Source organism: Giraffa tippelskirchi, chromosome 3 (genome assembly GCF_054371585.1).
Source record: "Giraffa tippelskirchi isolate mGirTip1 chromosome 3, T2T-mGirTip1v1.2.pri, whole genome shotgun sequence".
Lineage (NCBI taxonomy): Eukaryota > Metazoa > Chordata > Mammalia > Artiodactyla > Giraffidae > Giraffa > Giraffa tippelskirchi.
Genome location: NC_137277.1, coordinates 129,959,250 through 129,971,517, shown reverse-complemented (window position 1 = coordinate 129,971,517; position 12,268 = coordinate 129,959,250).

Genomic DNA, 12,268 nt, shown 5'->3' with positions numbered 1-12,268 from the left:
GACAGAAATTATTGTGCTGTGCTTAGTCACTCAGTCATGTGCAACTCTTTGTGACCCAATGGGCGATAGCCCACCAGGCTCCTCTGTCCATGGGATTCTCCAGGCAAGAATACTGAAGTGAGTTGCCATGCCCTCCTCTAGGGGATCATCCTAACTTAGGGATTGAACCCAGGAGAAATTATTAAAAGGAACCAGATTCTGATGCTGATTAAAAAATAATAATTGAATAACAATAATCACTGGAGGATTTCAACAGCAAATTGGAACAGGCAGAAGAAAGAATATGTGAAAATAAGCCAGAAATTAAAATTATCAAGTCTGAAGAGCAGAAACAAAAACAATGAAGAGAAATGAGCAAACCCAAAGGGACATATGGGATACCATCTAAAGGAACAATATATTCATTATGGGAGTTTCAGAAGAATAAGAGAGAAAGAAACAGGTAAGAGATTATTTGGAGAGCTAAAGTGAAAAAAAACTTCCTAAATTTGATTCAATACATGAATCTACAAATACAAAGAAGCTCACTGAACTACAAGTGGAATAAATCCCAAAGAGATACATTTTATAATTAAACTGTCAAAGGCAAAGACAAATAGAGAAACTTAAAAGCACCCAGAGAGAAGCAGCTTGTCAGATACAAGGAATTCTCAATAATATTATCAACTGATTTATCAGAAAACATCTTTCAGGCCAGAATACAGTGAGATGATATATAAGTGCTGAGTCAGTGAGAATAAAACTCTGTTAACCAAAATTATGTATCGAACAAAACTGTCCTTCAAAAATGAGGGAAAAATTGAGACATTCCCAGATAGATAAAAACTAAGGGAGTTCATTAACATCAGACCTACAAATAAAAATTGCTGAAGGGAATTTTTCAGGTTGAAATAAAAGGATACTAGGCAGTACCTCAAAACTATATGAAGATATAATACTCTCTAGTCAAGGTAAACACATGGGCAAATATGAAAATATGTATTATTGTAATTTTGGTTTGTAACTCCACTTTTTATATTCTTCGGGGCTTAAATAATAAATACAAAATTACAAATCTATGTTAGTGATCGGTATAGTTACCATCTGTCAATAACAAAATTAATGTAATATTATTGACTATATTCCCTATACTGTATGGGAGCTTCCTTGGTGGCTCAGACAATTAAGAATCTGCCTACAATGAAGGAGACCTGGGTTCAGTCCTTGGATTGGGAAGATCCTCTGGAGAAGGAAATGGCAACCCACTCCAGTATTCTTGCCTAGAGAATCCTATGGACAGAGAAGCCTGGCAGATTACAGTCCATGGGGTAGCAAAGAGTTGGACACGACTGAGCGACTAACACTCCTTTATTATACCTCCTCATGACATTTATTTTATAACTGAAAGTTTCCACCTCTTAATATCCCCCTCCTATGTCATTTACCCTCCTCCCTCCTCTGACAGCCACCAGTTTGTTCTCTGTATTTTTGAGACTGTTTCTATTTTTTTATGTTTGTTCATTAGGTTTATTTTCTAGAATTGATATATAAATGAAATCATGCAGCATTTGTCTCTCTGACTTACTTCATTTAGCATGATATGCTTAGGTCCATCAATATTGTTGCAGATGTTAAGATTTTATTGTTTTTAATGGCTATGTAATGTTCCATTATATATATGCATATATATACACATTATATACTAAATGCTAATATTATACATATATAATATTGTTAATATATATATAATATATATGTTGTTGTTGTTGTTCAGTTGCTAATCCAATTCTTTGCGACCCCATGAACTGCAGCACACCAGGCTTCTCTGTCCAACACTGTCTCCCTGAGTTTGCTCAGACTCATGTCTACTAAGTCAGTGATGGGTAAAGAAGACATATAAATATATGTGTATGTATATATTATATATAGGAGAAAGCAATGGCAACCCACTCCAGTACTGTTGCCTGGAAAATCCCATGGACAGAGGACCCTGGTAGGCTGCAGTCCTTGGGGTCGCTATGAGTCAGACACGACTGAGCGACTTCGCTTTCACTTTTCACTGTAACGCATTGGACAAGGAAATGGCAACCCACTCCAGTGTTCTTGCCTGGAGAATCCCAGAGACGGGGGAGCCTGGTGGGCTGCCGTCTATGGGGTCGCACAGAGTCGGACACAACTGAAGTGACTTAGCAGCAGCAGCAGCATATATTACGTATACTCATTATATACATATATACATATATATTATATACATTCATAATATTGTAACAATATTACATAGTATTGTAACAATATTATATATATGTATATAAAGAGTATATATAATATGTATATATATATGTATGTGTATCTTCTTTACCCATTTATCTCTCAGTGGGCACTTAAGTTACTTCTATATATCTTGGCCATTCCACATAATGCTGCAATGAGCATAGGAGTGCATATATCTGTTCAAATTAGTGTTGTTGTTTTTTTTCTTCAGAAAAAATGCCAAGATTTGGAATTGCTGGATTGTATGGTAGTTCTATTTTCATTTATTTTAGAATCCTCCATACTGTTTTCCATAGTGGCTGTACCAATTTACATGCCCATCAACAATGCACAAGTGTTTCCTTTTCTCCACAGCCTTATCAACACTTGTTACTTATTATCTTTTTGATAATAGCCATCCTGACAAGTGCAATGTGTTATCTCATTGTGGTTTTGACTTGCATTTCCCTGATGATTAATGATGTTGAGCATCTACTCCTGTGTCTGTTGACCATCTGTATGACTTCTTTGGAAAAAATGTCTATTTAGGTCCTCTGCCCATTTTTAATCAGTTTTCTTTTTTTTTACATTGAGTTGTATAAAATCTTTGTATATTTTAGATACTAATCCTTTATCAGAAATATTTTCAAGTATCTTCTCTTATTCAGTAGGCTGCATTTACATTTTGTTGATAGTTTGCTTACCTGTGAAAAACACTTTTTAGTTTAATGCAGTCCTATTTGCTTGTTTTGCTTTTGCTTCCATTGCCTGAGGGAATATATCCAAGGATATAGTTAAGACTGATGTCAGAGAGCCTATTGCCTATGTTTTCTTCTAGGAATTTTATGGTTTTTCAGGTCTTACATTTAAGCCTTAGATCTATTTTGAGTTTATTTTTTGTTTATGGTATGAGAAAGTAGTCTGGTGTCATTCTTTTGTATATAGCTCTCCAGTTTTCCCAATACCATTCATTAAAGAGGCTTTCTGTTCCCCTTTGTATATATTTGCCTCTTTTGTTATAGATTATGTGTGGTAGTCACTCAGTCATGTCTGATTCTTTGCAACCCCATGGACTGCAGCCCTCTAGGTTCCTCTGTCCATGGGTTTTCCAGGCAAGAATACTGGAGTAGGTTGCCATGCCCACCTCCAGGGGATCTTCTTGACCCAGGGATCAAACCCACATCTCTTGTATTGCAGGTGGATTCTTTACTGCTAAGACACTGGGGAACCCCTGTGATTTTTCTTTAATCACTTACTATTGTTTATTTTTATAAACTTATTGAAAGAGTTATTTTAGACATTACTTACCCAAATTTGTATCAACTATCACTATTGTGCATACAGAAAATAAATAATAAAAGCAAAGCAAATTAGTTGTGGTATTTCCAAAATTTTCTCACATTCAGAGTCTGACTTGAGAGTCAACATTTATGTTTATCCACAAAATGTCACCCTCCATGCCATCAAGTGCATATCAAAGCAGCATTTCTTAAAGATTACTGTTACTTCTAGAATTTTCTTCCAAGCTGTTAACATGCATTATTCAAGTTTTGATACTGATATTTTCCTGATTGACTAAGAGGTAGCTTGAATCAGTTGCATTAGCTCTGTGTTGCTTTGAATTTCCTCCAGAGACTTGGCAGTTTCTTTTGCCTTGGGTTGTATTGCTTGGACTATGATAAGTAATCCTTTTGCACATATTGTTAAGTGCAGACTTTTTCACAGCTTCATATACCTGTGGGTCTCTTCCTTTTTGAGCCTCCATAAAGTACTTGGTCTTCACATTTCAGGAAGATGCAGACTTGTGGCCATTGTCCAATCATATTTGTTTTTCATTCCACTTCTTTATTTCCATGTCTTCTGTCTTCACTATAACATTTTGTATCAGTATCAAATCACAATGTAAAATGTATTTAAGTTACAATTAAACTCAATAAATGTAGTGCTAGCGAAGCACATAACTCAGTTGAAGTGATGATAGTGATGCAGTGATAACCAAGTTCATGCTTGTGCAGTTAAAGGCAACTATGTTTTGAATGTTACTTGACTGATGGTGTCAAATGCTATAAATTGTAATGTGCATCTCAATTTCAAAGATATTTAAGTGTTAAAAAATATGATATTTATTGAGTTTCTCCTGTATATCCAGTGATGCGTTAGGGACTGTCAGATAGATATATTTAAACATTTTAAAAATACTGCTTGTCTCAAGAAATTTAACAAAGAGAGTTGCTCAGATGAAGTAGATAACCATGACAAATGGCATAGAATAAATTTTAAAGGAAATAGCAGGACATATTGGAGTTTGAAGGGATGTGAATAGTGGAGGCCATTCATCATGTCTCTCTACATTTTATCACCTCTTCATATATTTCCCTATTTTCCATATTTTGGTCTTTTTATTATTAATGAAGAGAAAGAAATAAATTTTACTATATTTAAAATATTAATATTTGTAAGATAAATTTTTGAAATACCTTGTTCTAGCCTGTGACTTATTTTTAAATTTGTCTAGAAGTCTTTGATCATACATAAGTTTGCAACTATAGCATAGTAAAATGTATCTATGTTTTTCTCCATGACATATAATTTTTATCTTATTTTAGAAATAATTCTGGATATTCTCCAATATTTCCTAAAAATTTTTAATTTTGGCTTTTCACAATTAAGTTTTTAACAGTCAGAATTAGGCTTTTGTGTATGGTGTGAGGTAAGGTTTTAATTTTCTCCCAGGGTAGTCTGTCAAAAGTCTTCCTGACCCTCCTGATTTGGAGTGCACTCAATTTAGGGAGCACAGTTGAAGGAATAAAACCCTGACTTGAAAAATAGAATTTTCCTTTGAGAACATAAACTAATAGTCAAATTATTATGTAAGTATTTAAATAGGGATGGAATATACTCTAATATACTCTAATCTGATAATTTTTAATATTTTAATGTCAGAAATAAGTTCTGATTAAACCTATGGACCTCTCTCTAAAAGGAAAAAAAAATACACAAACACATTAAAAATATACTTGAAGCTTGTGCACTGGCCTCTTCCCCTCAGTTTAGAGTTGAGAAATTCGGGGAATGTTAATATATCAATCAAGAGCTCACAGGTACTACGTGTCATAGCCAGAAAAAGAAGCCATATCTCCTACGTCTCCCATTCCACATGCATACTTACAGTTGAGCCATAAAAGTAGAACAGGGGAACACCACAAATTGTGATCACATGCTCAAAATAATCAAAGAATCGACACCAAAACAGTAACATGAATTTTATCTGTGATCTAAATTTAACAGTTAATTGTATTTGACAGGTGAAACTGTATGGTTATAAAGAAGAATTGAATTTGAGAGAAGGATTTAACTTTAATTTGTTCATTGGGTCTGCTCCCCCATCCAATGGGAAGGACTTTAGTAGCAGGTTATTTCTAGATTGATTTATGGCTTTGGCACCATATAAATAATCATTGGAAGACCTAATTTGTTTGTTATATGCAAATTACCTAGGTGAGCTTATTAAAGATAAGGTTGGACTGGTATTGAATTTAATTCAGGACAAACCAAGAAGGATTAGGGTACTTCGTGATTGATTGAGTTGGGAAGTTGAAAGTCAGCAACTAGACAGATTGATGTGTTCAGCAGGACATTTTGAATCAAGAGCCATCACATGCAATGTAGGAAACTCAGTTAACCAAGAAAAGAATGATCTCACTTTGAAGGGGTAGAATGATAGGAACTCCATCTAAGATATTAGAGAAATTTGAGATTAAAGATGTTTTAAAAGTGTAAAAAATTAAAACCAGTAGAAATGAAGCCAGTTGGGCAGTAAATGAGGATTGAAGGTTATGACAAATCTACTGGTGGTTTTGGTGGTATTGACCTAGGTATTTCTATACCTTTATCATTCTGGGGGAAGAATCAAACTACTCAGTTCTTAGCTGAGCCCAAACTGCCAAACCCACAAAGCTCTAGTTCCCATCCAAGCTGGATTGATGTGAAGTGAAGCTATACCTTAAGAAGCACTTGACCTCCATGACCCCTGAAACAGTTCCAAATTATGCCAATGAAACTGAATCACTGAAAGAATAAAGCTACATCTCTGAAGAAGTGGTTTTATAGACTTGACAAATCCTGCTTCTTTGAGCCATTTGTCATACTTGTTCATGGGCAAACAGCCTCTGCATCTTTTATAAGACTGAGGGGTTAAATGTCTTCCCACCCATGGGAATAAATTGTATTACACCATTTTTTTGTGTAACACATTTTTTCTTTATCTCATTTTAATTTTTTTCATTCCCAGCATTCTACCCCATCAGGGAATGAATCTCAGTCCTCCTTTCTTTCTCTTCCCCCCCCCACAGTATTTTTTTTTCTCCTCCAGCCTTATTCTTTCACTTTCAGAATTCTCCCTCTACCTGCTTTCAATACCACTACTCAATAGTCTTCTTACCCCCAGTTTTATTAGAAGGTTCTGCTCACATCTCCTGTGTTTCACTTTTTTAGACACTAGTCTTTTTTAGACCTTTTTTAGAGGCCTTTTTTAGACACTAGCAGTAAAAATAGTACTGAAGTGGCAATAGTAAAAATGGTAGTGGTGGAGTGGGTGTGTGTTAGTTGCTCAGTCTGACTGTTTGTGACCCCATGGACTGTAGCTCACCAGGCTCCTCTGTCCATGGAACTCTCCAGGCAAGAATCCTGGAGTGGGTAGCCATTTCCTTCTCCAGGGGATTTTCCTCATGCAGGAATGGAACCCGGATCTCCTGCATTGCAGGCAGATTCTTTACCATCTAAGCCACCAGGGATCTTGTGTGTGTGTGTGTGTGTGCGCGCGCGCGTGTGCGCACGCCCTCAATTGCTCAGTAGTGTCCAACTCTTTACAACCCTATGGACTGAAGCCCACTAGGTTCCTCTGTCCATGGGATTTTTTCAGGCAAGAATACTGAACTGAATTACCATTTCCTCCTCCATGGGATCTTCCCAACCCAGGGACTGAACCTGCCTCTCCTGTGTCTCCTGCATTGGCAGGCAGATTCCTTACCACTGAGCCACCTGGGAAGCCTGTATAGTAGTAATAGTAATGGTATTTATTATTTTTATAGAAGTGCTGCAGCAGTAACATCACATTCTTGTAAAAGCATTCAACACACTTTCCCATTGTTAACCCTTTGATCTTACCAAAACCTACTCTCACAAATCTTTATATGGTTAGCCATCAACTAATGAAACAACATTCACTCCCTATTTAAGTCATTGGGGATCCCATAGACATATAAACTGAGGCCTCCAACCAGAAAGAGCTCCCACACAGCTCAATAAAAAGCCAATGGACTAAGAACCATGTAAGTGAACAGACTTCAGTGCTATAAAATTTTAGAGCAGGTAGATACAATGCCCTGAGGTGGTCAGGAGAGGTATCTAAGAGGTGTCAATCTCTGCCAGGCACTGAGCTGAAACTGGGCATTCCTAATAATGGAAACACAGTCAGAAAACACACAGATATGGGGAAAGGGCCAGGGAAAATGAAGAAGACAGATTAAAAATCTAGTCCCATTATTAGTGGCAATTATGAAGATATGATAAGAAAATGAGCTCTTTGCTAACAAAGCCACAATTACATATGCAAGTTAAATGAAGTAAGGTAGTGGAACCTAAACAAATCTAACTCAGACTTCTTACTTTCCATGGACCACTCTCTTGCTTGCACTTGCCAAGAATCCTACCTGTCGCACTGTAAGAGTGTATTTGTTCAGGTTGATGTTTGTGTTCTACTGAGACAGATGTGTAGAGTATCATTATGGCAACAAGGGATATGCATTAACTTGCACGCAGTTGACACGATGGCTGTAGGGTACTATTTACAGAAGGATTTCAGTACTCCTTATTAATAAAGGCCTATTTGTAAGCCTAATTACATCCTTGCCAAATAATAGAGTTGACTTTTGTGCCGTTTCCTCTTCGGTCTAAAATGGACATATCCCTTATTGATAGATTTGGAAAGTCAGCCAAATTTGTGTTCAGGGCTCCTGCGGCACAATTGTATATACTTGTTCCATCTTTCCAGCTCTGTTCTCTTGCCTCACCCCGTTATCCTTCCAGATTCAGTGGCTACAGAGGACCAAGGATCCCTCTGAATGGAGGAATTCACTCACATGTAGGTGGAACTCTTTGAAGACAGTTTTATTGTCTAGTTGTCTTGTAGGAACATGCTCTTATGAAGAGGATACTGGTCAAAGTCATGTTTGACTCTCCACATGCCTACAATGCACAGCCAACAATCCTACCCAACCCTACAACATGAATTATCCAGTCCAAAATGTCCATAGTGCCAAAGGTGAGAAACCCTGCTCTAGCCAAAAGAGTGTTCTATAAGACTATTTTTGGTTTTTTATTCATTTATTCAACAAATATTTACTGAATGTGTACTATGTAGCAGGTGGTCTTCCTTGGTGGCTCAGCAGGAAAGAATCCACCTGCAATGCAGAAGATGAACGTTCCATCTCAGGTTGGGGAAGATCCCCTGCAGAAGGAAATGGCAACCTACCAGTATTCTTGCCTGGAAAATCCCATGGACAGAGGAGCCTGGAGTGCTACAGCCCACGAGGTTGCAAAAGAGTCAGACATGACTTAGCGACTAAATAACAACAGCAACAATGTATCAGGCATGTATGGAGTTTTATATATATGTCCTTAGTGCACACAATAGATCACAACATGGATGTTATTATTACCCTCATTTTAAAGGTGAAAAAATCTGAAGTCCAAAAAGGTTAATTTACCTGGAATCATCCAATTGTGGTGAAAAGGGGGATTTTAGTAGTGAAAGAGGATTTTTAATGCAGTGCTTTACAAGTACCCTCTACTTTGATATACAAGGATGTTAATGGAAAAAGTAGCATTCTGAAGCCAGCCAGACCTGCACTGAAATGTTGGTGCTTCTACTTACTTGCATATTTAGTGGAGACAAGACTACCTTCTCTGAAAGAGCTGTGAGGATTGAAATAGGTGCTGAAAGCATTGTATGACAGAGCCTGTAATAGTGGGTGCAACCAAAATGCTAGCTTCAATTATTTCATTTTCAGCCCGTAATGTCGGGGACATCTGGAAACCACCTCACCCAGCCACATGCTAGAATTCTTGAGTGCTGAAATGAAAGAAGGAGGGGTGGGGAGTGATTTTTCCACTGAAATGTGAGCAGATTTTCTTGAGTATTTCAGGCCCAGGGGACAATGTGGCTTCTTCGCCAGGTGGTGAAGACCCCTTCCCTAAAGTGGACTCTAGGGTGAGGAGAAGGCTGCTTTCTGTGGAGGGCATTCTCATGTCTGTCCAGCGCTTCCTCCTGCGGAGCTGCTGGGCAGGGATTAACCCGGGAGTGACAGACTGTCAGCCAACCCTGCTGCAAACACTCCCGCCGAGCACTCACAACTGTCAAGAAGGTTTTCTCCTGACGGGAGAACACAGTTTCATATTTTCAGAGTTAAGGGATAAACGCACGAGGCAGCTGGAGATGCAAAGCCCGCTGCCCTCAGAGCAGAACTTCACAAAGCGTCAGCAGACAGGACACTCTACCCGACTTTAAACAGCGCACTTTTTTTTTTTCTTTTTTTCTTAGTCTCTTTTATTTCTCTTTTTGCCCCAAGGCTTGACACTTTACAAAGTCTATTGCCTTGGCTATATTATTACTGGGAAAACAGAACAGCTTTTTTGGCTCTGGGATAATTAGAGCATCACAACCTGACCTCCAGTTTGAAGAGGGAGAATTCACCAGGGCTTTTCTCCTCGGTTCAACTCTGCAACACTCCTCAAGTTTTCCCCCTCCTCTAAAGGTCCCTTCTTTTCTCATCCACATAATCATTCATTCTTCTACTACAGATCTCTGTGCTTAATTCAAAATTAAAAAAGAACACCAAGGATCAGCACATGTTTGAGAAAACCAGCAATAGAGATGGAAAGGATTAGAGAATACTAGACTTCAGAGGAAAGGGAAGTTTTAAGAATAATATGCTCAAAGGAATTTACAAAACAAGAGTAGGTTACAACTAAACAGGAGCAATAAAATTTTATTTCAAAAATTAAAAATAAGATGGCCTAAATAAAAACATACCCAAGTATTAAAAGAATTTATAACAGAAAGCTACTTAAAAAAGAACTGCCAAAGAACAAGGAAATAGAAATCTGAGATTTAAAAAGGGTAGGAATCATAGAGGGATAGTGCAGGAAGTCATCACTCTCTAGTTAGATGTTACAGGTAAAAAAGAAAAGAGAACATGAAGGGGAGAAAATAACCAGTGAAAGAATAAAGGATAAATTTTCCAGACCTAAGAAAAGATATTGAATCAAGATTGATTGGATACTGGGGGATAACAGAGCAATTTTTTCAATGTTCTGAAGAAAAATGATATTGAGACTCAAATTCTATACCCAGAAAAACTATCAAAAAAAGAGTAAAGATAGGTATTCTCAAGGCTTCCCTAGTGACTCAGCAGTTAAGAATCCACCTGCAATGCAGGAGACACAAGTTCAATCCCAGGGTCAGGAAGATCCTCCGAAGAAGAAGGGCAAGCCACTCCAGTATTCTTGCCTGAGAATTCCCCTGGACAGAGGAACCTGATGGGCCACAGTCTATGGGGTTGCAAGGGTTCAATACAACTCAATGATTAAACCACCACCAGATATTCTCAATCATACAAGGCCATGAAGTTTACCCACCACACACTATGAAAAAAAATAAATTTGCGTAAGGAGATACTTCAGTACATACGAAAAGGAGTCTAGGAAATATGAAGTGATGGGTTCTAAGAAGCAACTACAAGGAGACTACTATAGAGAGCAACAAAAGCAATACCAGCTTCATGTGAGTTGGAACTAGTCTTTGAAGGGTTTAAAGGAAAGTTTCTTCAAAAGTAATACATTTTATTCAACAAAAATTGATTTTGAAACCGAAAGATCCAAGTACCATGCTAAAACAGTACAGCTTTTTTTCTCAAAAAAGAAAAAATATGTAAATATAAGCCTAGTAAAAATGAAAATGCCAAGGAAAATTATGAATTATAAGGAAAGCATGCTAAATTATGGCATTAATTTAAGTACTTTATGGCATATTAAAAAAGAGAATCTCATTGGCCTTGACACTTGGACTATTCTTTTATAAACAGCACATTTTTGATGATATGAAATTACTTTTTTCTTCTCCAGGGATCTAATCACACTACTTAATTCTGTAGTAAACAATAGTTACAGATAATGATATTATAAATTTTATTTATGGATTTTTAATATTTGTAGTAAACCCATGGACAAAGCACTTAGCATGTAATAATAATTACAGAAAAGAATATCCATGCCAAAACCTTGATAATGTTAAAAAAATAATAAAACTGATGGAGAATGGGAAGTGGGCCAGGGAAAAACAATGGAATATAATACAAAGGTAGTTTATTTCTGAATAATGTTGAATCAAGAAAGTGTGTGTCTCTAAAACAGATAAAACCAAAAGTAGAGGTTCCATTACATTAAGAAACATTTTGAAGATCATAAGTACAACTGAAAATAACAATTTAACCAACAAATTCAGAAGACATATAGAAACAAAGATAGAGTTAGTATGTATAAATGTATGAATGAGTTATTAAATTCTTCATCTTCAAAATGAGGTAACCTATAAATCAAAAACTGGTTTATCATTTAGAATTATCATGGAACCAATGGAAAAAAATTTTAAAAAACTTCTAGGAAATGAAAGTGGGGGTGGGATGACTATTATTTTCTCAATTATTACTATTCTGTACTACATCAATTAATTTCTTCTAGGTTTATTATTTCTATATGCTTATTTAACTTATATGTCAAGTACATCATGAGAATGCTGGGCTGGATGAATCACAAACTGGAATAAAGATTGTCAGGAGAAATATCAACAACCTCAGATATGCAGATGATATCACTCTAATGGCAGAAAGTGAAAGAGGAATTAAAGAGCCACTTAATCAGGGTGAAAGAGATTGAAAAAGCTGGCTTGAAACTCAACATTCAAAAAATGAAGATCATGGAA